Source organism: Chiroxiphia lanceolata, chromosome 10, assembly GCF_009829145.1.
Source record: "Chiroxiphia lanceolata isolate bChiLan1 chromosome 10, bChiLan1.pri, whole genome shotgun sequence".
Lineage (NCBI taxonomy): Eukaryota > Metazoa > Chordata > Aves > Passeriformes > Pipridae > Chiroxiphia > Chiroxiphia lanceolata.
Genome location: NC_045646.1, coordinates 8,965,429 through 8,990,667, shown reverse-complemented (window position 1 = coordinate 8,990,667; position 25,239 = coordinate 8,965,429). Strand labels below are relative to the sequence as shown.

General features: G+C 50.4%; 1 long non-coding RNA gene across 1 annotated transcript; it reads right to left on the bottom strand.

Annotated features, from left to right (window-relative positions):
- Window positions 1–24,872, bottom strand: LOC116791978. Its single transcript, XR_004358923.1, has 2 exons — window positions 24,697–24,872; window positions 1–1,123 (listed from the first exon to the last, which is right to left on the bottom strand). It is a non-coding gene; the product is annotated as an uncharacterized LOC116791978 (long non-coding RNA).
- Window positions 24,873–25,239: the final 367 nt, after the last annotated feature.

Genomic DNA, 25,239 nt, shown 5'->3' with positions numbered 1-25,239 from the left:
CCCAAAGAACTGGTCAGAAGATTTATATGCAGCTTAGTTCAAATTTCTGTAATCTATTTAAATTAATAGCCACGTCCCATGCTAAATTGCTTCCAGAGACCAACAGCTTCCAGGTTATTTCATTCTTTGCAAGGGAAGCACAGAGGGGGACCTTGCCGTGGGCTTAAATACGTGGTGCAACTCATCCTTTGAGGGGTGAAGTCCAGATGTGGAAGGAACCTGGACATGGCAGTGAGCTGGATAAGTCCCCCTTAACTGCTGCCCAGCACCTCCCTGCAGAGAAGTGCACTGGGAAGCAGGTTTGGTGTTGCTGTACCCTACTATTTGATGCTCTCATTTGGAGTGGGGGCAGGAGCATCCTTCCATGCTCAGTGCCCATCTGTGTTGTGCCCAGCTGAGCACAGCAGACAGCAGCACGAGGGAGCCCAGACTCCATCAAGGAGGTTGTCCTCACCATGCCACATCCTCCAAAGCTATTTGGGCTTGCCCAACATTTTCCATTTTAAGAGCTTTCCTCAATTCCTTATAACTGTGCCAGCATTTAGCTGGAGTTTTCAAAAATAAGAAAATCCCCCGGAGCTGGGGGCACAACCCGGGCCAGGAAGATTTCAGCCAATGTGCTGAATGAGGTTCTGGAAAACAAAAATGGCCAAATCAAGAAATTTTTGCAGCCGCTTCAAGGAGAAGTTTGAATGCCTCTGCATTTGTGGTGGAGAGCTGAATTCCCCTCGGGTGCTACAGTAATTTTCCCAGTGAAAATTCTTCCAAGTTGTGCAATATTTTGAGCTTCTGAAACTCCTGGGTCACCCGTGCTGAATGAGGAGCTTGCCTTTGCTGACTGACAACTCAGAGGATTTATCCAAGCCCCAACTGGAACTGCCAGGAGAACAGAGCTCTCTCTGTCCTTTGCACCTTGCAGCAGACAAGGTGACTCACATTGCATGTGCAAACTCTTTCAATTCCGGGAAAGGAGAGAAGAGAGAAGAAAATTGCACAAAGGAAAGGGAAAGGGAGGAACGTGCCAAAATTCAGCCTGAGGAGGGCTGGGACTTGGCAGGGGCAGGAATAATGCCACAGAAGTTCCACAGAAGTTCTTGGGCTGGATCACGGGATCCTCGGTCTCCTGCAATGAGAAGACAAGGCCATTTGTCAAGTACCACCTCTTATTGGTGCTAGGCAGAAACACTTAAATCCCTGTGGGTGAAATTCCTGATGTCAATGCCTACAATTTTCTTGAAATGGAATAGCATCAGACTACCTAGACTGGAAGCTGCACCCAGCTTTCACCCCTTGTGTGTAAGTTCCCAGGAAGGAAGGTGCTCAAAAAAAAAAAAAAATCAGAAAGGTGAAAGTCTCCTCCTCCCTCTCTCCATCACACACTTGGTATCTCAACACAAAGCCCCACCTAAGAAGTTTGATTTTAACTCATTCTCTCTACCAGATACCACCTCTGGCAGAAACCAAGCCCTGGGAATGAGAGCCCCAAAAGCTAAAGCAGGAAAATCTCCTGGAAACCATTACACAACCCAGCACTGTTGCGACATGTCTGAGGTGTAATAAACAAGGTGCTCGACATACCAGCAATACCATCGCTCTGCCCTGCGTCACTGCCACCTACTTGCAGGAGACTTTTGTCTGTCCCCAAACCTCTTTTGAGCCTCAAGGGCCAGATTGAAATCCTATCCAGTATTCTGGGTCACCCAGCCCCAAGGAACCACCATCCTGAAGGGAGGTAACAGCCCTGGGAAAATGGTGTTGCATGGATTTGGTGTTGCTGTTCTTCTGGGTGAGACATCTTCTGAGATTTCACTGATACCATTTCTATCTGTAAGCACAGTAACTTCTCTTATTGTGAGTGGTAAAAGACCCTTCCCTGCACCTTACCTGCTTTGTGGAGTGCAGAGCTATGCACGGTGCCTGCAAAACCCTCCATCCGACAGCCTCCCTCTCCATACACCTGGGATCCAGCACCACAAGTACGGAATCTCTTGCCGAGGATGGAGAGGTTACCCCCCTCCCAGGGCAGCTGTTCTGTATAAACCATGTCCCACAGATTACCATCTGAGGGCAATATTTTAACCACAAACTATTACTGTTTACCTGTTACAGAGGCAGGCAGGTGCAGGAGGCACTTTACACTGAGTCATGGCCGTGTGAGTTATGGCCGAGGGGATAAAGGCACTCAGTGGCACAGAGAGATGCCATTACTCTTCCCTTCGGTGTTACCTGGAGATGTCCTGAGGAGAACCCCCTCAGTTTGTCCGTTACTCTCCACAGCTTTTTAACAAGCCCTTTCCCTAAGCACAGCTTCTCCTCCTGCTTCTCACTGGCAGCTCCCAGAAAGGAGCCCTTCAGCCTCAGCCTTTCCCCAGATTCAGCAACCAACATCACGATGCTGATCACAGGTGTCCCCCAGGAGGGCTCAGCTCCCTGTGTCTCCAAGGAACAGGTAGCTGACAGGCAGAAGCCTGACAGATTCGCAGTCCTCATTTAGGCACCACCATCCCTGGGGGTGGAGGATGCTGCAAATGCCCCAAACTGAATGTGCACCTCAGCAGGTGGCCACTGTCCTCCCCTGCCAGGCTGAGGAGGAAAGCAGCCTTTGATCACCTTGGCTAAGGTGATGCAAGGTACACAGATGCAAGGTACACTTTAGCACTCCAGCTCATTGCTGTTACCAGTTCACTGGGGGAAGGGAGGTTTTGGGGACAATCTGATGGATGAGTAGAGAGCACGGTCTGGCAGCCAGCCTTGTGCTGGTCAGCATCACACTCCCTCTTCCACAGCCCACTGGCAAATTTCTCCCTGGAAATATTTGTGAAATGTAGGCAACTCTTTTAATAACTCCCACATGACACGCTTTTGAAAAAACCAAAAACCAAAAAAAGGCAACGGAGTGTCAATGTTTCCTTCAAACTAATATTGTGCTAATGCCGAGCACAGTGAGTGGTGGAAGAAGGTGGATTTATAGCAGATGCAGAAGGTGAAGTGCTGAAACCCCTGGGGTTTTGTTCCAGCTCTGCTGCAGACCCACCTGTGCCGGAGGAGACATCTGTGCTTGTATTCCCACCATCTCATGCCTCAGTTTCCCCAATGAACATAGGAGAAGGGAGGCCAGGAAGTGTATTCCTACTCACCAAGATATTCTGGAGATATGAGTGAGAAAAGAGCATATCATTGATGAACTATCCAGGCAAGCCCAAGCTGCTGCTCTGCTGGCAGCAAGGTGACTGGGAGAGAACCAGCCCTGCCATGCACAGGGACTGTGCTCCATCAGGATCTGATGCCTGGCAGTGGGGACAGTAGAGGCTGCAGAAAGCATCTCAAGGGATAATTCCTAGTGCCTGCACCTAGCCAGGGAATGAGCAAGAGGAGATGCTTCAGTCTCCTTTATCAGCCTAGAGAATGGCTGATAAAGCAGGGTCTCAGTCATGGCTTCCCCAGTCCCATTTCTGCCAATTCTCCTGCAGCAGCCCCAGGAGGATCAGCTCTGCCTGGCACTCACCCAACCCATGCAGCATCCCTCCCTGCCCTGGAGGAGAGAGGTGAAGGGGGAGGATGACACTCTGCCCTATCATCCCGAGAGGCTTAGACCCTAGAATAGAATAGCATAGAATAGAATAGAATAGAAGTATCTTGAGTTGGAAGGGACCCACAAGGATCATCAAGTCCAGCTCCTGGCCCTATACAGGACAACCCCAAACACTCTCCACTGAATAACACAGGGGATAAGATTCAGTCCCCAAAAAATCCCCTTCAGGGAGTAATCAGAAAAAGGCTTAAATAGTCTGAAAGACCCTCTCCATGCCAGAGAGCACCTCCGCTCTGCTCAACCTCTCACACCAGGTGTCAAAAATCCCACACTGCAAACATCACCGTCCCTTTTCCTCCTTGAGGCTTTTCACACCACGTGCCTCCCTCCACATTATCACACTGGCATGAGCCACTTCACCCTGTTTGCTAAAAGCATCCAAATGGGAGGTCGGTGCAGCCAACAGCTCCAGGATGGAGCAAGATAGACTCACATCTTCCACACCACTGGTTTCCCAGCTTTCACAGGGTTGTGACCGTGCAGCTCCACAATGGCATTCACTGGTACAGGGAGCATTTACTGTGGGTAATGCTGGGGCTCTGCTGGGCTTCCAGACACCAAGGTCTGCATGTCTGACAATTCACATTCAGGAATGCTCATACATTGATATTTCCAATATTTGGGTACTGTAAAGCAAACGCAGCTGATGTGGAGTCATTAATATGTAATAAGTGCAACTCCACTGTGGTGCTTTGACAGCCGCAGTTTTTCATAAGAGAATGACTCTTCTGAACACATTTTAAACCCAAACAAGCTTTTTCTTGGCAGCTGCTAGGAACTTGGTTTTTAGGAGGTTTCACTGGCTCAGAAGATTCCAGGGATGCCTTTGCCAAGAAGCCATCTACCTTTAAACCTCTACAAAGGTATAAGCGAGTCCCACAGGGCTGTGGGGGCATAACCAGGATGGCAGCAGCATGATGGGGGATGTAGGTGGGTGAGCTTGGTTGGGGAAGTTCACCCCACAGCCCATCATGTGGGCTGGTAGCCTAGCAAAAAGGGGTCCTGCAGCCCTAACCCAAATGGGTGGCACTGCCCTCTGCCCTGGGATCGGGTGGAATTTTGCTTGGGATGCTGTTGCAGGGGTGGATTTTTATTCCTTCATTGTTTTTTCTTTAATTCCAGAGCCCTGGTTTCAGTCTGTGGGCTGACACCGGCTTTCAGCGCAGACATCAGGCAGCGCAGCTCTTCCTGCATCAGCTCACACCTGCTTCGTAAAGCTGCTCTCCATCCAACACACACAGCCTGTTTGCAAGCTATGCGTATGTTTGCATAACCTCAGGTTTTTTTGGCCGGAAACCAGGCTTTTGGGAGGATTTCTCAGGCTTTCAAAACCCATCATGGTGCTGGGGCCGTGAGTATGTGTGCTCTAACCACACAACGTGATGGGCAGGAGGAAGGAGCGGCGGCCACGGGAGGAAAAGATGGGTCTGTCCAAGCTGCAAAAGCGGACTTTTTGGGATCACACCTTGCTTTTTTTTCTTTCCTCAGAGATATTTTCTTTCAAACATCATAAAAAGGTATTGGATATTCTTTCAAGGATGCCCAGGAGAGTGAGCAGAAGGGAAACCAGCCTGCAGCGTGGCTCTGTGGATAACTGATTGCTTTGCTCATTTTGGTCTGACCCAGAACAAATATGTTTCATTTTTCCAATGAGGTGGTAAAAAAAATACAGTCCCCTTATTTCTAGTTAACTTTGAGCTGGATTTTTTTTTTTTTATTCTCTTCTTAATGCAGGGCAATTTCAGAACAAAAAGCCAAAAGAGGGACTTGAAAAATCACTTTTCAGGGTTTTCTTATTCTTGTCAATACAATTTGTCCCACTCAGCCTGATTTCACAAACCCTTTCAGTCACCTTGAAACACCTTTTTTGTGGCCCTTTCACTGCTCACCACAGTCACCCTGTCCAGGTGCAGTCCCCAGTGCCCCCAGCCAGGATGGGACAGCACTCCAGCACCAGCAGCTTCCATGCAGGATATGGCCAGCAGTGTGGTGTTCCCCTCTGTGCTGGGATTGTGCTGGCTGCTCGGCTCGGTGCCGTTTCCCCAGCAAAAGACGCTTCAGACTAAAGCTGAGATGCGGTTTGCCAAAATATTTGACAACACGAAACGCTGCCTGGCCGGGTGCCAAAAGCCCCATTTAAAAAGTGAAATTCGGCATGCTCCAGCCCCAGGAGCCGTTCCCACGCAGTCGGGGAGGGCAATGGCAGCGCCTGGGGGTGGGGATGAGGTAGAGGGCCCATCACCTCCCCATTTTGACTGTGCTGGAGCATGAGCATCCCTGTCGGTCCCAGAGCTGTGGGAGACAGGCTGCACCTCTCCTGCCCAGATGGCTGGGCTGAGGTGTGCCCAGGCACCCTCTGGCAGGGCACAGAGAACTCTTCTGAGATGGGTCATGGCTCTGGGGCAGCCTGCCCTCCTCCAGCATGGCTTCCCATTGCAAACCCATCCTGACACAGCTTCCAGGTCCCACTGGCTCCAGCACAGCCTGCAGCTGAGATGCCAGCCTGGGTGAATGAGCCCTCGCTGAATGCCAATGTTTCCCTCCACCCGCAGGTGGCTCAGGGGGACTGTGCCAGGCTGTCAAATGGTCCTGGCACTGCAATGTTCGCTGGTCCCCATTTGGGAGCTGTGAGCCATATGCCCTCCTTGCTGCAGCTTTTGTGGGACTCCCACCTGCCAAAAGCGATGTCTTGGGTGAGAAGCAGAGCACAGCAGGCAGCAAGGCTGCCATGGGGCAGAAAACCCCCCTCATGTCACTAAAAAAGGTAGAAGCTGCTCAAAGTTCCTGTGGCAGCATGACAGGATGAAGGCCAGGGCACACACACTGCTTCTTTCCTTTGTAACCCAGTCAGGATTTAATGCCGGGTAAATCTGTCGCATGGACCTCATCTTTTTCCCCGCACTGTAAAGTGCTGAGCACACATCAGGGTGCTGTAAAACTAACTCATAATAAGAAATAAGGTCTTCCAGGATGAAAAACTAATGCATTATCCTCAGCACAGGGAGAGGTAAGCAGTATATTTGGGAGGCATCCCTGTCTTACGTGTGCTTTCTCCTCCTGCCCTTGCTGTGCCAGGTGTTGGGAACACCTTGGGTGCTCACTCACCTCTGTCCAGGCTGTTGCCCCTCCATCACAGCCCTCACAGGATGCCCAGAGCTGCAGCAGCTGCACAGGAAGATGCTGCCCATTGCCCTCCCACTCCCCCCAGCCCCCACTCGGAATGGCCAGTGTTGGTTTGACTCCAAACCAAGCGCTCCAGCCTTTATTTGCATCACTTCATCTCTGTGCCAGAGAGAGAACAACAAAATTAAAGAGCAAAGCACCGCAGTAAATACAAATCTGAAAGCAGTGAGCAGCATCCCCGGCAGCAGTAACACATGTCCAAGAACTCCAAATCCCAGTGTAGAAAGATGGCGCTTCTGGAAAGAGGTAGCAGAAAAGAGGAAATTCTTCTCCGAGATTCCTGAAGCATAAATCCCTGATTTGAGCTATGAAGTAGAGCATTAAGGTGGAAAAAAAAAAAAAAATCCCAACTCTTTGCCAGTATGCTGATGTTCATGAAAAGAATAAATATCTGGAAGGAGAGTAGCTGTTATTGCTGGAATAACACAATCACAAAGGAACACACCGCAGTGAATTACACTGGAACTAAGAGGGATGGACGCTCGCTCTGTACTCAATTAGGCACAGCTCTGAGGCAGGGAAACACACATTTTTCTAGAAATATTGTGCTTCTCCATAGCACAGAAACCACCTCCTGGATGGCAGAATAAAGTTAAAAAAAAAAAAAAAAAGAATAAAGGGAACAGAAATCTGCAGTATCATAACAGAAATCACAGATCAATGTGTTTGCCCTAGGAAATGAACAGATACACATCAGGACTTGGCAGCTAAAGGAGTCTCCCAAGCAAAGCAGAAACAGCTCAAAAGAGAAGGAACAAAACTGAGAGGGAGAGAAAGGGAAGAGGGAGCGGGCTCTGGAGCAGACACCATCAATCTGCACATGTGGAGAAGGAGTCAGCAGCAGTACCTGCCTCCCGACCAGCAAAAGCTGTACATGCAAAGAGGGAGGACAAACAGCTCTGAGAAAATACAGATTACTTGCTTCCAAGGACTTTTTCTTGCCAAAATTTACAGGCCTGCAGTTCTCAGTTAATAGATGGAGCTCCCCTTAGAGCTTCTAATGGAAGAGGCTGAAATGAAAACCACCCGCTCCCCGAGGGAGAGGGGGGTCAGATCCAACCGCCTGCACGAATGTGTTCTGCATCATCTCTGCCGGGACAGACCCCTGGACACCTCATCACATGCCCTGAGATAACGAGCTATGTGGAAGTGGGAATGTGGATTTTTAAATTAAAAAGAAGAAGAAACCGCCTAGCACAAAGAGATCATCATCAGAGGGAAATCCCAGTCTCCTGGCGTGCCTCAGACATGTAGGGCTTTGCTTCTTCCCTCCAGGACACCTCCAGCCTGACCACTGGTGAATACCATGGGATTTCTGTGCCTCATCTGCCTGTGGGGTGGAGAGGGTAAATCCATTAAAACCGTGCAGATTTTAGCCTTCCAGCTCCGCTCCCCAGCAAAGAGTCACTCACGTTTCACTTTGGTTCTGGTTGATGCAAGGTGGGAAAAGGAGGGCAGAGCACTCAGCTCCTGGGCACCTTCTCTGCGATGATGCTGCCCCAGGTGGGCAAGGGGACTTGGGGACAGTGGCCAGCAAGTGCTGTGCTGGCTGCAGCCATCTGGAAGAGGCACCCACCACTCGTACCCAGCCAGCGACTACTCCAAACACGCCGTAATCAATAACTCTGCCCTGACAGAGACGCACTCCCAGACCTGCACAGGCTGGCAGGCAGCAAATGACACAATGGTAAAAAGAGGGACCCCAACAGCTATTAAACACAATAGGCAGCAAACGCCTCCATCGATATTCTGGACACACAACCTAACTCTCACCATAAATCACTCCCGATAACACTGAGAACACAACCTTTGCAGAACTGGCAAGGTGTCACACGGCTCCACGGGCAACGTTAAATGCAAACTGTTAACGGGATGACATATTTGCAGTTTGCCTGCATATGCCCTGCGTTGTCAGCCTGTTCCCAAACATACAAGGCAGGATGCATTGGAGTCCTGGCACCAAGCAGGGCACTGATGGATCCAAAGTGGTAATGGAAAAGTGAGGTGCCATGGAGGATTGAGGAGACTGGAAGCAGAGCAAAGCCCAACTGGCCCAACGTCCAGGCTGTAACACCAGCTTAAAAAGGCTGCAAACAGGGTGTGAAGGGACTGACCCTGCCCTTAGCATGTTCTCTGTTTGCACGTTCAGACCCTCTGTCCTCTACAGCCCTTTTAACCCCCGCAGCCACTTCTCTCCCCTGGCAGCCCATGGGCAGCCAAGCAGGAGACAGGAAGGGGACCAGGAGAGAGCGACCCCCACACTCAGCTCCTTAGGGAACAAGGTGACCATAACAGTGATTCATCTGATAGGCCAAAGGCAGGTGAGTGGGCTCCCATTTAATCAGGAATATACAGTGAGGTGCCACCAGGAAAGACTGAGTGTAACCCAGGAGCGAAACCAGCACTCAAGACACAAGGGCACACTGTGGAGGAGAAAGGCACATGCAGTCATATATGTAGTATGGAGCATGCATATTTAGTGTATTTGCTTGGCAGATGGAATAATTTTGTTAACAGACTATTTAAATTCCTGAGGGGGTACCTGTAACTATTAGAAATTGATTTTATGAGCCTGTTATACAAACATTACTCTTCAAGGTCTAAAGCATATTGAAATTCTTCCTGTTCTCTCTCAAACAGATGGTGCTAGGAATTTTTCTGAACCTACTCGTATCCATAAATACTACCCGCCAATCCCTCCCCGCAAGACAGAAACGATCCTAATTAGAACGGTAAGCCCTCACCATCTTTTCCTCATCACACAGTTACTATAAAATGCTCCAGAATAGGATAGTTTTGGCAAACCCCTCCCCAGGCAGCAGCCGTGAGTACTCCCCTATGTTTGTCATGATAGACAGAACAAAAAGGGCCTCGGTGCCTGGAAACAAGGCAGAGAGAGTGCGTGGGATAGTGACAGAAGTAGGCAGTGTCATCCTGGGCTGAGGATAAGAGAGGGCTAGAGCTGGATAGGGTTGGGGATGCAATGCCAGCAGGATCACACCTCCAACCCCAGGTTCAGCAACACATTCAGATCTTCAGAGTACACCAAGGAATTGCAGAGAAATCAATGTAGAGGGTGATATTCCTCTACAACAGATAAAAGGGCCGGAAGGATTGATTTTTTAAGGAAAAATTAAAAGAGCTCAATCTGCCAAGTTTGACTAGGCACCAGCCAGGAGCAGGCATTGGGGTGGGAGAGCCTGATGTGGAGCCTTGGGTGTCCAGGGTATTTACACACCCTCAGGAGCTGCTTTCCAGGGCATTATGAGCCAAAGTGAGGGGGTCAGAGGCAGGTTAGCAGTGTAAATACAGCCCTGAGCTCCTCCGGGTACCACCCGCTTGTATCTGTGGCCGGCTCGGTGGGTGTTCAACCAGAAGTGAAATTTTGCTCACTGAGATATCTTTCAGGCCTGGCAACAGATTCATTTAATCAAGCAGCCAGATTTGTTGCAGGATGAAATTAATTTTGTTCTGGGTAGGAGTGGAGGTAGTTGAGGGAGATGAGGGCTCCTATTCAGGGGAGAGAAACAATACTTGGTGTGATAAGGTGCCTGGCCTCGCAGTGTGAATAGCAAACTGCAGCTCAGATAGGCCACCGGATATTTTTTTTTTTTTACTATACTGCCATTCATGAACGACCCTGAGCTCAAATACTGACATAAAGAGCATTCACTGAATGGAAAAAAATCATTAAAAATTGTGGTCTCTTCCTGGACAACTCAGCAACAGAAACTGCCAGCTACATTTGTTGAATAAATTGCTTGCAGGGAATAGTTTTTACTAGGTCTAAATAGGATGAAATTAAGCATAGAGGAATGAATGCCAAGTACCACAAAACTGTTCCTGGGTGTGAGAGGTACAAGGCAGGGAGCAGGCTCTCCAGGCAGACCTCAACAAAAAGCCTTGTCCAGACCCCTGGTACCCCCCTCCACTGGGTAACCCTCAGATTTGGGGCTGTTTGGTCTGAATTTGGCACTTCCGTGTCTCATCAGCAGAGGGCAGGGGCTGGCCACCGAGTCAGGGACTGGGCCACGGCTGGGCAAGTGGGCATGAGATTTCGGGGGTCCCTGCCCCCCAGCAGCCTGGAAGCAGGTTTATCCAGATATCTTCCTGCCAGTCCAGTCCAGTGAGGAGATTACAATGGATTGCTCAGATTTTGGAAGACTGGAAATCTCAGGTGCATGGGAGAGGAACAGAGATTGCAGGAATAAGTCCGCCCTTTCTCCTCTGGTTCCTCTGCTGCTCAGCTGCAGTAGCTGTCCCCAGGCTCCCATTCTCAGTCCATCCTCAACGTTCCCAGGCTATTTCCTTCCCTGAGACCCAGGATTGCCCCAAGAAACAACCATGGCCCCAAGGGCAGTCAGGCCTGAAACCAGCATCAGGTAATGCTTTCCACCCAGCTATTTTCTAGGACTTCAGGGAAGGGAAGAAGGTCTTATTAAAGAAAAGAAAAGAAAAAGAAAAAAAAAATCCCCAAATTATTTGCTTATTCCATCTACTGTCTTGTTTGGTAAGCCCAAAGCAGGAGGTATCACAGGATGAGGGCTGGTGCCCGCTAAGTAAACATTATAAGGTTGTTTCACAAACTCCATCCTCCATGGAGGAGGCAACATCTTTTTCCCCCTTTAGCAATCATTAAGACACAGAGCAGCCCCAGGGCAGGAGGCTCACAGAGTGCAGCCCCCATGAGCAGAGACCTCCATATCCTGGCAGAGGCTCTCCAGCCTGGCCTTGTGCCATTTGCAGCCCGACCTCAGCCCCACCAACACCTCCAGGGCAAGAGGCACATGTTGAGTGAGATACCTACAGGGATTCCCTGAGCTTTGGTCCGTGGGTGAAAGGCATCTGTGTGCTCACAGTGAACAACTGGTGAACAGAAGATCCTGCCGTGCACCTGGGGCGATGGCGCGTCGCAAATTGCCATAGACAGGGGACTGTAATGCAACCCAGCAGCAGCAAAGACAGCCAGCATCCTTCTTGGCTGAATGCACTAATGTGTTATGCCATGGAGCAGGGAGGTGACAAACCCTTGCCGAGCAGACTGGAGTTGACACGGAGGTCCAGGCCTCCCCTGCAGGGACGGGAGGCTCAAGGGGGGATTGGGCTAATCTGCCTTGAGATCTCCTCAAGATCCGAGGGCAAGAGGAATGCAGCAGCGCTGGCCTGGTCTCGCCCTACTCTCTCCTGCCAGTTTACAAACACAAGTGTTGGGAGTCCCTTGGGAAGCAGCTGGAGGGGGATGGGTACGGATGAGGGTCTGAGGACATTGGGGTAACAACTCACCTTGAGCCATGTGGAGCTTTTTGACTTGACACAGGTCCTGGCTGCCTCTCAAAGCCATGGAGTATCTCAGGGGGTCCAGGTGGATGGTGCACCCACACAGCCTCACTAGTTAAGGCAGGAACTGGACAGCAGGAGAGCTTCAAGGAACAAAGATGCCCTTGACCTAAGAACTGCAGTGGTTTCAAATCCAAGAAGCAGCTCCCTTTCCAAAAGCAATTCAGCACCAGCCACATCCTGCTCTGAAATTGTGTCTTGTTGCCTACCCTCAATCTTGCTGCTTCTGTGGACAGGACAAGACCCCTCAGCAGAAGGTTCCTGCTTGTGTCCTCCTCCAGGTGCCTCTGAGCCACTGTGGGGGACACTGGTGGGAGGTGCTGTGCACACCTGGGGTAACAGCAAAGCTCTGGATCCAAATAATCTTCCCAAGAAGCAGAACCAGTGGCTGGGTACATGCTGTGCAGGAGGTTACGGAGTTGAGAAGAGTATCCAGGCGCTTCCTCACCAGCCTCATGAGCGTTTCCATCACACTGTTACAGCAAATACAGAATCAGCCAAACGGTTAAAGAGGCTGGAGGGTTTGATTTAAATAAATAATAATAATTTAGTTTCCAAATTGCTCCCGCATTGAGGTGCTTCAGGCTTTGTGCAATGCAATAAAAACCCTCTCTAAAAACAACAAAACATGCTGAAATGTTATCAGAAAACACTACTCATTAAAATTAACAATTAAAACAAATTAGAAAGGCTCTACTGACACGGAGGGCGAGGGAGAGCATCCAAACGAGGAAAAATGCCTGGTAATTTTTAGTCACTGATAAGTAAAATAATGGTCTCATTTAGTACTGATTACCTAGAATTATTTAATTTTACTTCAAATTATTCAATTTTTGGTTGAAGTTACCTAGTAATTTTTAATTACCGATACATAATGCAGTGACGAATGGCTCTTATTTACCTCTGTCTGCACAGAAGCGTGCAAGAAATCAATAGGCATTTCTGGCACATTATTAAGCGACTTGACGAAATGACAGGAATGCTTTTCCCATTAGCAGGAATTGCTGAGCCCCAGCTGAGGATGAGCACTGGGGCTGGGCAAAGGGTGAGGGAAGAGAAGCCAGAGTAGCTCTAAGGCAGGGAGGCCCAGAACACAGAGCAGCTTTCGGGAAGCAATGGGGTCAGAGCTGGGAAAATGCAAACCCATCCCCTTGCACTCAGGAAAGAGGCATTTGGTCCATTTTTAGCAGAGAGCAGGCTCAGCCACAGACTCTTGGCTGCCTCATTGATTTTTCCCTCTTAATGGAAACAACCTGCAGGACTGAAAATATTTGCAAACTGCTTAGGTCAAAAAAGGGAGCAGCAATAACAACAGGGGCAGAGGGGAGGCTCTTCCAGGGCAGAGCTGTGCTGTGCCCCTTTCTCAGCATCTCTAGGATGTTTGCTTTCCCCTGAGCATGCTGCCTGTCTTTTTTTTTTTTTTCAATTCTCAAGCAAGAGCATTCCCTGGGTATTTGCCCCAGGTGGACCAGTCTTGTTAAAGATATGAGGGTGGAAAGGGTCAGAGGAAGAGGAACTGACTCTGTCCTTAACCTGTGCATGGCCAAAGATCACCTCTTGTCACCTGCTGGAGAGCTTCTGCCTCCTGCCAGAGCCAGGAACGCTCAGCCAAGTCAGCCAGGCAGGATTAGAGCTCAAAATGATCTACATAAATCAGATATAGAGCCAGGAAAAACAGGAGGGTGTTCACCAAGACAAGTTCAAGGTTCAACTGAGCAAATACAGGGCTGGGGGGGGAAGTCTAAATAAATATGGGGAGAAGCTGGCAAGGCAGCTGTTCTGCAGAAAAGAGCTGGGGGATGTAATGGATTGCAGGCTGAACACAAGGCAGGAGTGTTGCACTGTGACAAAAAAAAAATTAATATATTTTAAAAAAAGTATTTTTGGGAGATGTAAAAAGAGTATCTCACCTCCAGAGCCCTCCTCAATCCTGCCAGAGTCCTGCCTGCGAATATGCCTCATTTTGGGTGATGCTGGCCATGTAACACAGGTGGGAAATGAACAGCAAAAATATGGCTGAGGTCAGCAAGACCTGCCAGAGATCTGCAAAGCCTTGGAGCAGTTGCCTGGCTGGAGTGGGCCATCCCCCAGGGAAGGAGGTGAGAGGCAGATACCCAGGCCCCTTGGGTGGTGGGATGCTGCAAGGAGAAAGGGCCTCATCTGTGCTGAATGAGAAACAACAGGCTGAAGCTTCAGGGGGGAAAATCCCCTTTTGGCTGTAATGCTCTTAGCTGCAAACCCATCAGGAGTATCACCTCCACCTCAGAGGGGCTGAGAAACCTCCCACAAACCCAGCAAGGCTTGAGCTGGTCCTGTCTTGGTGCTGGGCTGTAGCCTTGGCAGCTACTGCTCCCCCCCGGGGAGGTGACATGATGCTTCCCTCCTTGCCATCCCATGATCACATCCAGACTCATCTCACCCTGCCCAACACCACCAAGACAGTTTGGCTGCTGAAGTGTTTTCAGCAGTCACTCCTATTATTTTTTTCAAATGAAAGAAATAGCTGTGAAACACATGATAAAAATCTATAGCTCTCACCACCAGCTTGCAGATAGAGTCCCACGACTGCTCATATTGGAAATTCAATTCCAATCAGCGTATTGGCAGGAAAGGATTAGGGTCAGTGCCAAACACATTCATTGTGGCCAGTGCTTTCCTGAGCCTCTGTGTGATCCACCAGCTACTCTGGTACCTGCAGAGGGCCCATCTTGGGAGCTCGCTGCTAGAATGGCTCTATAAAGGGCTCTTGTGCCAGCCAGCACCCCATGATGTGCCCTGTGGAGGGTGTGGGCACATTCCTCGGTGATGCCTCCACATGCCCAGGCTGTGCCTGCCTCTCTCCTTCCCTGAAATGCTCCCCTTCAGATCAGTGAGCCCTGAGGCAGCTGCTCTACTCTCTGCTGCACAAGCAATGGAGCCTGGTGAGCAAAACCTTCAATGGTCCTTCCAACACTGTTCCCCCCACCCTCTGCAAGGAGCATTCCCTACATCAAGATCCATATGGACTAACTAGCACACTAACCAGGATTTAGCACAGAGCAAGTGCCTCCAGGACCCCCTTTCAGCAGCTCTGGGGAACTATCCCATCGAGTATCCCAGTCCAAGCTGTTCAGAGACATCACAATGTACAGCTTGGTGTACAGCAGAGACCAGGACACCAAATTGCCCTTGGGTGCATGATGCCAGTCTAAGGCAATACAACAATGCACATCACATCGGGTTCAGGTGCCTCACTGTAAAGGAGATATTGGAAATAGAGTCAGGAGTGGAGAATTTCAAGCCATTGGGTTTTTTAGGAGCCTGGAGATAAAGCTGAATAAAAATGAGTAAGGTAGAGGCATTACCCACAGGGTCTTATCTGATCTGGCACCCGAACCTGCTATTGCCTCCACTTCCCTATCTTGAGGAGCTTTTTAAATGTGCACAGCTACAAATCACACCCTTTCAGTTTAAGTGTCAAATTAAATCAAGACAAACGCTCCCCTGTTCCACATTTCCTTTGGTCCTTGGCTAAGCCCTGCAGCCCTTTCCCAAACCTCCACCTCCCACAACCTGGCAGAACCCCAAGCCTTTGCCTTGGGAGACATCTTCAGCCTGAACTTCCCATCCCTCTGGCATGCAGAGCTGCTCCACTGCCAGCCCCTCTTTTCAGTAAGAAAGTTACTGAAGACTTTTTGCAGAGGGAGGCTTGCTGTCAAACTCTTCCAGTCACCAGCTTTAAGCCCTTTACCAGAAAAAGTCAGGCAAAACTGAAGCTCATCTTGGCATCCAACTCACTGCATAGAAACGAGTGTCTGTCCCTTATGCAACAGTGAAAGTTCTACCAGGACAGATGGCTAAATTCAAAGACCAAAAGCTAAAAACTGATAAGAAACTCATTTTTACACCAGCACATGATTAATGTGTGGAACTCACTGCCGTAAGATACAGCAAGGCAGAGAGTTTTGTAAGATTTTAAAGAAGATCTGACATTTATGCGGCTAATAGAAGATTCTGTAGCTCCATGAGTCAAGGTAGATAAAAGGAAGATGCCTGGAGGGAAGATAAGGCCATGTGCTTCGGAGCATAAGCTAATGACTAATAGCAAAAGACAAAGAAGAAAGCACCCCTGGGAGGCTGGGTTTTTCCTGTGTACCAGGTGTTTGCTTGTACCTTCTCTGAAGATCCTGGCACATGTTACTGCAGGATTGGATACGCGACGAGCTGCATCCCAGGCTTGCCCCAGGACAGCAACTCCCCTGCTCCTAAATTTCTACGTTTTGTTTTGATTTTAAATTAGACCCAGATCTCAAAGGCCCGAGAAGCCTCTATCATTAATCCTCCTGACACACAACCTGGCTGCATGCGCTGGAAATCATTGCTCAGGGGTTGGCAGGGTTCCAGGCAGTGGGGACTCAGTGCTGACTCACGGTGGCCCCAGGGATGCTGACACCTCGGGCAGGCACCAAGAATGCCAGCTTAGCTGTACCCACACAGAAAGGTCTTGTCTGAGCAAGAGCGTGGTGCTGCCTGGACTATACCAGCAGCTGGAAGGGCATGGGTGATGCTGGCAGGACAGACAGGTGCATTGCTGGCTGGCTGAGCCCCATCTCCACAGAGGGGCCACAGACCTCTGTACACTCAGGTACCCTCATTTTGGTAGTTGTGAGGCCAATGTGTCACAGTTCAGGAGGCACAGTGGCAACTCACAAGCCTCTCCTGCATAGCGGAGTTAGGAAAGATATCACCTATCCCAGGCTGGAGCCAAACCACAGGCACATCTCCACGAATGCTGGGTATGGTAGCATCAGAGCTTTGTGTGCACTTGCAGACATGTATTCCCATATCCCATCTCCATGCTCTTCCATCACACAAGAACACAAGTCCACCTCCCACTTCCATCAGGTGTGCTGTTTCACTGCCTTCTCCTTTGAAGCCCCTTGTGCCTGTGAATCAACATCCAGAGCTGTCACTGGCCGCCTGCCGGAATGTGCTTTGTGCCTTGGTCCAACATATCTTACCTTTGCAAAGCTTACATGATCTCAGCCTCCTCCTCCCCCAGTCTGTCTGCGGGCTCTGTCCTGCCTGCCAGCACACAGAGCTCTCTTTGTACAGCTACTGTCCTCTGAGACATGGATGTTTAGGTCCCAGGACACATCCCCTTCCCCTACATCCCTGCATCCAACTTCCACTCCATCAGGCAGCTGTAGGGCCATTAACACCATATAGGGACCTTACCTTGAGGTTTATGGGCCCAAATGCTCCTTATCTACTGACCACTTCTTCCACACAGAAGTGGACCCCATCTCTGGGGCCAGCCTGTTGCTCTCTGCCTGGCCCAGCTCTGCAGGAGGCAGGGCTGCTCCATCTGCACGGCACCGCGGTGTTGCTGGAAAGTGCCTCAGCTGCAAGGTGGAGATGGAGGTCAGAGCACTGGAGGATGATGATGATTTCAACCCTGCTGTGTGGTGCTTTGCTAGGACCAGTCGTTCCTTGCCTTCATTGCTACCTCCCCACACCCACTTTCCACTGTGGTGGGTTAACACTCTCTATTCCCCTGCAGCCCCATGGCCAGGGCTGGATATTTGCCCCATGGGCACTACCACTCTCTTTCTGCCCAGCTCCATCAGCCCTGCTACAGCCCCCTTCCTCACTCCCCCTCTCCAGGGCTGCTACTCCCCCTCACACACCCTCATCCCCAGCAAGGCTGGCCTCTCCTAAACTTCCCCACTCCAGGCAGGAGACAAGTTCAGCTGCAGCACTCCTAGTCTAAACAAAAACAAGGGTGCAGCACCCCGACCTTCTCCTCCTTCCCCCAGTGCTCTCCCTGTGTGCTTGTTTGTGCCTCTCCCAGCCATAGTCTGTCATTTACTGACAGCATTTCAGCCTCCCTAATTTGGAGTTGGGAGATCTCTGAGGAAAGATTGCTTTTTCTTTTAATTGCATATCTCCACAGCACCCAGTCAGGGCACAAGAGCACACACAGCCCCATCAGGAGCCAAGTGGGTACCAGCTCCAGCTCACACTTGCGTTCGTGCCATGCGCTGAACAGCCACAGACCAGTGATGAGCCCACCTTGACAAGGGCTACGAGCACAAGGAAAGGATCAAACCCTAAAATAACTCCCTCTGCAAGAAGCTGCCAGCAGCCAGACCTGTCGGGGAAACCCATCCCACCCTTCATCCCTCTTTGAAAAGGCTCAGCTGCCGCTCAGCAGGGAAGACCCAGATGTGAGGGGCTGACAAGCCTTTTAGCATCCTGGCAGGTTGCAGTGAATGGGTGTGATTTGCTCCACCCTGATGTAGCAGAAAGTTCCAGCTGTGGGTAGCACTCCGGCATTTGTTACAAAACAGCTCTCCGCTCCTCACCCTTTTTTTTTTTTTTTTTTATTTTCTGAAGAGGAAAAGTATTTGCTTCAGACAGCATTTAGCAGAGCGCTGTGGTACTCGCCGGCTATCCCCGCGTTGTCACAGCCCTGGCTGTGTGGTGCCCATGGCCCTGCTGCCATCTTCAGGGCATCTCCCACCAGCTCCTGCTGGCCCCGGGTTACCGCGGCTCTGCGGGAGGGCGTTCCTGGCCACGGCTCCTCCGAGACCAAAGGCTGGGGGAAAAAAGCCAACAGGCAAGTTCTGGAGGACTTTCCACAGTGCGATCCAAGAATTAAAAAAGCTAAACAGATTTTACATATTAAGACTACAACCCTTTAGTGCAACATTAAAGACTATTTACTTAAGAGGCTGTGGATGTTACGCTGGGAAGTTTTCCCTTCCACAGATGCTCCGAGCAGCAATGGCAGAAGTCTGAAACCAGCAGTTCGTGGTGTTTTATCACGTCGCTGCTGGAGCCAAAAATGCTCGTTATCCTCCGAAAGAGGGTGTTTGCCAGTGCTGTTGTAATGGGCAGCTGGTCCCTGCCTGCTGGCTGTGGGTGCTTTGCTGCTCTGCAGTCACGTGCCCAGGGTAGCCATGGGACTATCACCAGCAAGTCACTGCCCTTATGGTTAATTATAGAGTGAGGGCCAAAGAGCATCCACAAATCCTATCCTGTGCCATTATCCCAATATGGCATTGCCCAACCTTCCCCTCCTCCCTCCTCCAGCTTCTCTCCTCTGGATGACCCTTGGGAAAGCTGGAAGAATTAGGGATTAACAGAGAAAAATATTTCACCTAATCAAAAAAATGATATAATCAGAAGAGCTCTCTGCGAGCCCAGAAACCTGATGGGCTTTAAAGCTTCAAGTTCTCCTCCCGACCGCAGGGAGCCATTCCCACTCCTCCATTGGAGGTGAAAAGAAAGCTAACGCCTCCTGCTAAATCCAGATAACCCCGTTCATCTTCTGCGGCGGATCTTTAAAGTTTTCACTGGAGAGGAGCCAAACACCGGGAAACCCAAGTTTCACCTCCAGCCCGCTCTTGGGCCACCTGTACTCATGTCGGCACGGCCATGACAGCCCTGCGCTGCCTCCCGAGCCGGCCTGTGGTTTCCTCCCACCCCAGACAGCGCTCCTGGAGCTCTATCTCCAATTCATTATGCTAAATGGGAGGAACCAGAAAACCAGACTTCAAGTCAGCAGATTTTTACTGGGACGAAAAAAATAAAAAAGAGCAGGTTTGGCTTTTTGTAGACACACTTCCCACTGCAAGAAAGTGTGGGAAACCCCAGTGGGGCTAAAGGAGCCATTTTGCCCAATCTTTGATTGCTCTTCCCTGTCCAGGTCTGTACCCGCCACAGAACCCAGTGATGTCTCCCGTAGTTTTCAAAGTTACGACCACCTGAAATTGTGTTTAGATGAGAATAGCAGCTTTCATTAATGTCTAACACGTCCCCTGTGTGCCCAAAACGCTCAGAAAGCCGAAGAAAAATTAAAAGCCATAATGTATTTTTTTATTCTTATTGATTTTTAAGCCTATCTCATTTTGGAGAGCTGGCTCATAATTTTGGAGCGCTTGTGGGATAGTATAAGTACTCGAGGCCTCATGGTAGGATTGTACAAAGACTTTTCCTCATGTTTTATTTTTCAGTAACCTTCATAGCTAAACCCAGTCTTGTGAAGAAGAGTTTTTAATATTCAGACTGACAAAAATAATTACTTTTCAGTATTATGCGATAAATCACCTGTTAGGGCCATGGCACTGGAGTTCACATGGGCAAGCTGGCCAGGACAGACCTCCAGTGAAGTGTGGGGACCAGCTACCCGATCCCAAGGCTTCCCTGCTTTTCCCGGGGTGTTACTGTACCACTCTGGACTAAACAACAGAATACTGGGAGCCCCAGGATGCACTGGCATCTCCTGGTGTTCATGAGGAGGCTCGGCTAGCTGTGCAGGGCACACCACCAACCCAGCGGCTCCATGTGCACATCCTTGCTCAGGAAGCCGTGCTTTAATCAAGGCTCTGGGATCCTTCCTTTGCTCGCCTGGGGCGGGGGGGATTTTAACTCTAAACACATTAGTGTGTGAGATTGAAAGGTAACGTGTCCTCCCGGGGCTGCCGAACAACGGAAAGGAGCCTGGGTTTCATTTGTACAGAGTGCGCAGTGGGAATTTCCCTAATCAAATAAAAAGAAAATGAAAAACTCACTCTCTCCAAAAGTTTAATTCTTTTAATTACATTAATTGGAGAAATATAGGAACCTCCTTTGCACGCCTTTCTTCTCTGCAGAGGAGAAGGGCTGTAGGAAGGGACTTTTTGTGCATGAGGGCGTAAGCTGGACCTGCATCTGCTGGCAGGATGGGATGGGGATGGAGGAGGGACAGCAGGGATACTCTGTGGTCTTCCTTGCCCCAAAAAGAGAACCAATAAATAATGTTTCCTCCACCCAGAACTTGGCCTGGGTAACTCTTCCACTGTCAGATGATCCATTCATCCCTCGAAAATGTAATGGGGATTTTCTCTGGCCCTCACCTGATTCCCATCAGGTATCGGAGGGGAGATGGGGAGCAGAGTGACTTGTCTCACCCCTGGCTTCTCCAAGGCAGCTGGGAGGAGGCATGTAGCCCTGGAGGGAGCTGTGCTGTGGGCTGAGGTGCTCTGTCAGCCCCGACCGTGGGCACTCCCTGCCAGGTGCTGCCCACCTGCACGGCCTGGCCCCATCGCCCCGCCAGCACACGGGCTCCCTTAACGCCTCCTTGGGGAGAGCAGGGAGGTGACATCATGTCGAGCAGCAGAAGAGAGGGGGAGCTGCTTCCGCCCTGCTCTGCACAGCCATGGCCCCCAGGAGCCCCCCTGGGATTCATCCCGTCGGCTTTAACTCCTTTGCTACCAGAAGGGAGGGAGGAGCTTGCAAAACTGCCGGCCGCAGGGCTGGATGTGTGTGTTGCCTGTCTCCACTGCTGGCCATCCTGAGCCAAGTGGGGATGTTCACTGCCTTCACTGGGACCATCCCCCAGTCCCTCACAGCAGGGAGATGACAGGGAGCAACAGCATAAATACATCAAAAAGACCTGCAGATGTGTATTTCCCAGCCCTGCTTGAAAATCAGTGCCTTTGGGAAATATGGAAGGAAGAGGGGTTTTGAACTTGAACCTACCCCAGGCTCTGGCTGAAAGCAGCCTGACCCCCACCCAATCTGCCTCCAGCTTGCTGGAGGAAAACAAACCCTAAAGTGGGAACACGCATTGCTCTGCACTTGGGCAAAATGCCTTCCTCAAACGGTCGTAATTCAGGTTTCCTGGGGCACCCAAAGGGGCCTGGGGAGGGTCAGTGTTGGGGTGAGCTGGGGAAAACTGAGCTGGGTTGGACGGCAGCAGCCCCCTCTGCACGCCAGCTCCCCGGCGGTCGGCCAGAGGCCTGCTCCCCACTGACACCACAGCAGGAAAGGTGACTCTATAACTATAATTTTAATATATAATGAGAAAAGTCTGTGTTTACTAAAAAAAAAAAAAAAAAGAAAAAAAAAGAAAAAAAAAGAAAATGGACATAGCCAGACCATTTGGCTGAATGCTTTTCTTGGGTAAAAAAAAAAAGAGGAAAGGAAAGACCCACCTTTGTAGGGGAGATCACGTCTGGAAAATTCCAGTCCAAATGACATAAGTTATGAGCAATTGAAAATTTGGATTAGAAGGGAATTGAGCACGAAACCTCAAGTATGAGCATCAGCATCCTTCTCACAGGTCCGCATCGCCCGAGCAGAGGTCGGCAGCGGGATTGTTCCCAGGGCGCAACCCCTCCAGGCTGCTTTAGGGCCTGGGTAGGGGAGAAGAGGGAATCCTCAGGTGCTACAGGATGCTGGTAGAGCAGAGAAGGTGGAGGGGAGCCAGGCAAAATGCAGAGCATTCCTGCTGAGCTGTGAGCATCAGCAAAAAGCTGCTCTAAGACAACATAAATTACCCACAGCAAAACCCTTCACCCCAAACACCTCCCATTCTCTCCTACCATCTCGGGTCAGGGTTGAAGCTACAGCCCAACCCTGGGCTGCACACAAAGCTGAACCTGCTGAACTCCTGTTGTTTCATGCTGGCTTAGCTCAGCTGGGGCAGCTTTGTGCCAGAAGTCTCCTAACTGAATTTACTCCTGGCTTGCCTCAGGCCAGGCTGTGCCAAGAAATGCACAGGTGCAAATTAAATCAATATACCTGGTGTAGGGAGGTAGGTGGGGGGGCAGAGGGTGTCTCTGTGGAAGGTTTGCACGGCTGTCACCAAATTGGCTTTAAAGCCAAGTGAAGCCAAAGTGCTGCAGCTTCCGTTTCAAAGCAGCCGTGGGTCTGCAGGGCTTTCCCAGGCCAGCACAGCTGTACCTGCCTCTAATGAGGGCTGGAGACACAACAGGACACCAGCAGGAGCACCCTCAGTGTCCCCACTCCTGGGGACAGAGGCGTGCCCGTCTCATTTTGCACGGCTGCAAGAGTGCTGGCAGCTCCATTGCCCCCGGGGTAACACATCAGGAGGGGGTTCTGCCCTGGCTCCCTTGGCTCTGCTGAAACCTGTTGCAATACGTGAGGCTGGATGCAGCAGAGTCTCCACCTGGACAAGGTCCCTATGGGATCAGAGAACCCCAGTGCAAACCAGATCCAGTGGCAACAACAAATAGGGAACTGCTCTTTTTTCTGGGCAGGATATAGCAACTCTGCCCAGCTCCATCCCCTGATGCTCCTTCCTGGTAGCTGCTGGTGCTGGAGATGCTCCTTTCTTGAGCTGCCACCCTGTCCTCATTCCCTCAGTGCCCAATCTCCCTGTATTTCAGCATCATCAAAAGGATGGAGGTGAGAGGTCACAGTCCTCCTTGCAAGCTCCCATGGTGGAAGGTCACCTCACAAGCCTCCATGCTACAAGACTACCTGGCAAGCCGTGGTAGGAGATTACGTTGCAAGCCCCATAGTGGGAGGTTGCCCCAAGCCAAGCCCAGAGCTCTCTTGACAGGGCAAAGGTGGGCCCGTGGTTTTATTCCCACTAGCACAGAGGGTATGGCAGCCCTGGGCATGCAGTGACAACCCCAGAGCTCAGCTCTTGCAAGTCCCTGCAGGTGGGTGGCCATGTCCACAGTCATGAACAAAATGGTGTCAGGGAGTGGGGAATTGTTAGCACAGCTTTGGGCTTGGTAGCTCTGCTAAACATGACTTTGGGAGGCGTGGGGCAGGGACCGTTCCTGGTCGACAAGGTGGACATGGCCCTGTCTGGGATGCTGCAAGAGTTTGGGCTGCTCGGCTTCAGCAGCCTCTCCAGCCAAGCTGTGGCCAACAGCCAGAAATCACACGAGTCTCTGGGTCTGATCCGTACAGGCCAGCACTTACTCTATGGTGTAGCCCCAGAGGAGGGGATTCAGCAGCCCAAACACAGCAGTTCCTGCCAAAGTGGGTGTCTGTGCTGCCTTCCTGGGTTCATCACAGGGATTAACCTGCCTGTGACACCATGCCCTAAGGCATGCAGATACCCATGGCAGGAGCCACCCTGTTCCCAGGCCCCTGCACAACAGAAACTGGAGATGCCCTTTGTCAAGTGAGGGCTCATTTGGGAGCCAGGTCTTAATCTGGGAGTCAATGAACCCAGCCACAGACTGTCCCCAGTTTGTTTTATTATCTGCATTGTTTATGGGCCCCCACACATGGCCCTGACAGCGAGAGGGGACGTTGCACCCCTCTGGCAGTGCTGTGCACCCCCTGCACCAGCCCCAGAAGCCAATATTGGAGGGCATCCATGGACAGCATCACCCCCCTTAGCGAGGGCTGGGAGAAAGATGGGATCAGTGGTGTTATTTTACTTAATTTATGACTAAATGCCCCCAGAAGAGTTTAGCCCTTATTACTGAGATATAATGGCCTATTAAGGGAGCAGCATTCCCTGGAAAGCAGCCCAGTGTCAGTGACTCCTTATTGCGATAAGAACTTAATAATCACACGTGGGTGAGGACAGGAGGAAGCCCACAGCCTGCCCATGGCGCAGCACAGGGGCTCCTGCCTGCGTGGGGAAGGGGGGTGATGGGATAGCCCCTCTGGGGGCTCTGCTGATGGAGAAGGAAATCCCCGTGCTTGTAAATCTGTAATTCCTCACTAAATGCTTCGTAATGACAACAAATGTAAAGTAGTGTCAGAAACCCCTCATTTTCTTTTACGGTAAAGTCATGTCCCGAAGCCAAAGAAAGGAACTAAAGAAAAGCTACTTGCTCACTCACTGTTTAAAACGTGCTGGTCTTCAGCATCTTTGCAGCTCCTTCGATCTGTTTTCCATGTTGTCCTGAGCAGGATGGAAAGCTTGAGCCCTGAGTGTCTCCCACCCTTGCAATCAATTAATTTCAATTTAGCTTTCAGAAGGAGGGACTCCCCTCCTCTACCCTCATTTCTCAGCACATCGTTTGCTAAGTGTGGTCTCGTTTGCTTCTGGGTTTGTTTATTGAACAGGAACATTTTCTCAGCAAAATGTAAGGCTGAGCGATAAGGACTGGGAAGGAACTGATAGAGGACTTTGCAGATCGAATATGATGTTGTTTATTTGACTATGATGTATATTTAAAGGTCTCAGTTACAATGGCCCCAGGCACTTCTCTAATGAGCTGCAGCTGCCTGGACTCTCATTAGCTTTAATGACACTCTTCTCAGTACATTTTTCTTGGGGTAAGACCCTGTCCTCTCTATGGTTGTGCACACACTAAAACCAAGAGACATCTCACCCTAAAAAGGGCAGCCAACTCAAAAACAGTGGAGCAGTGATAAATGAT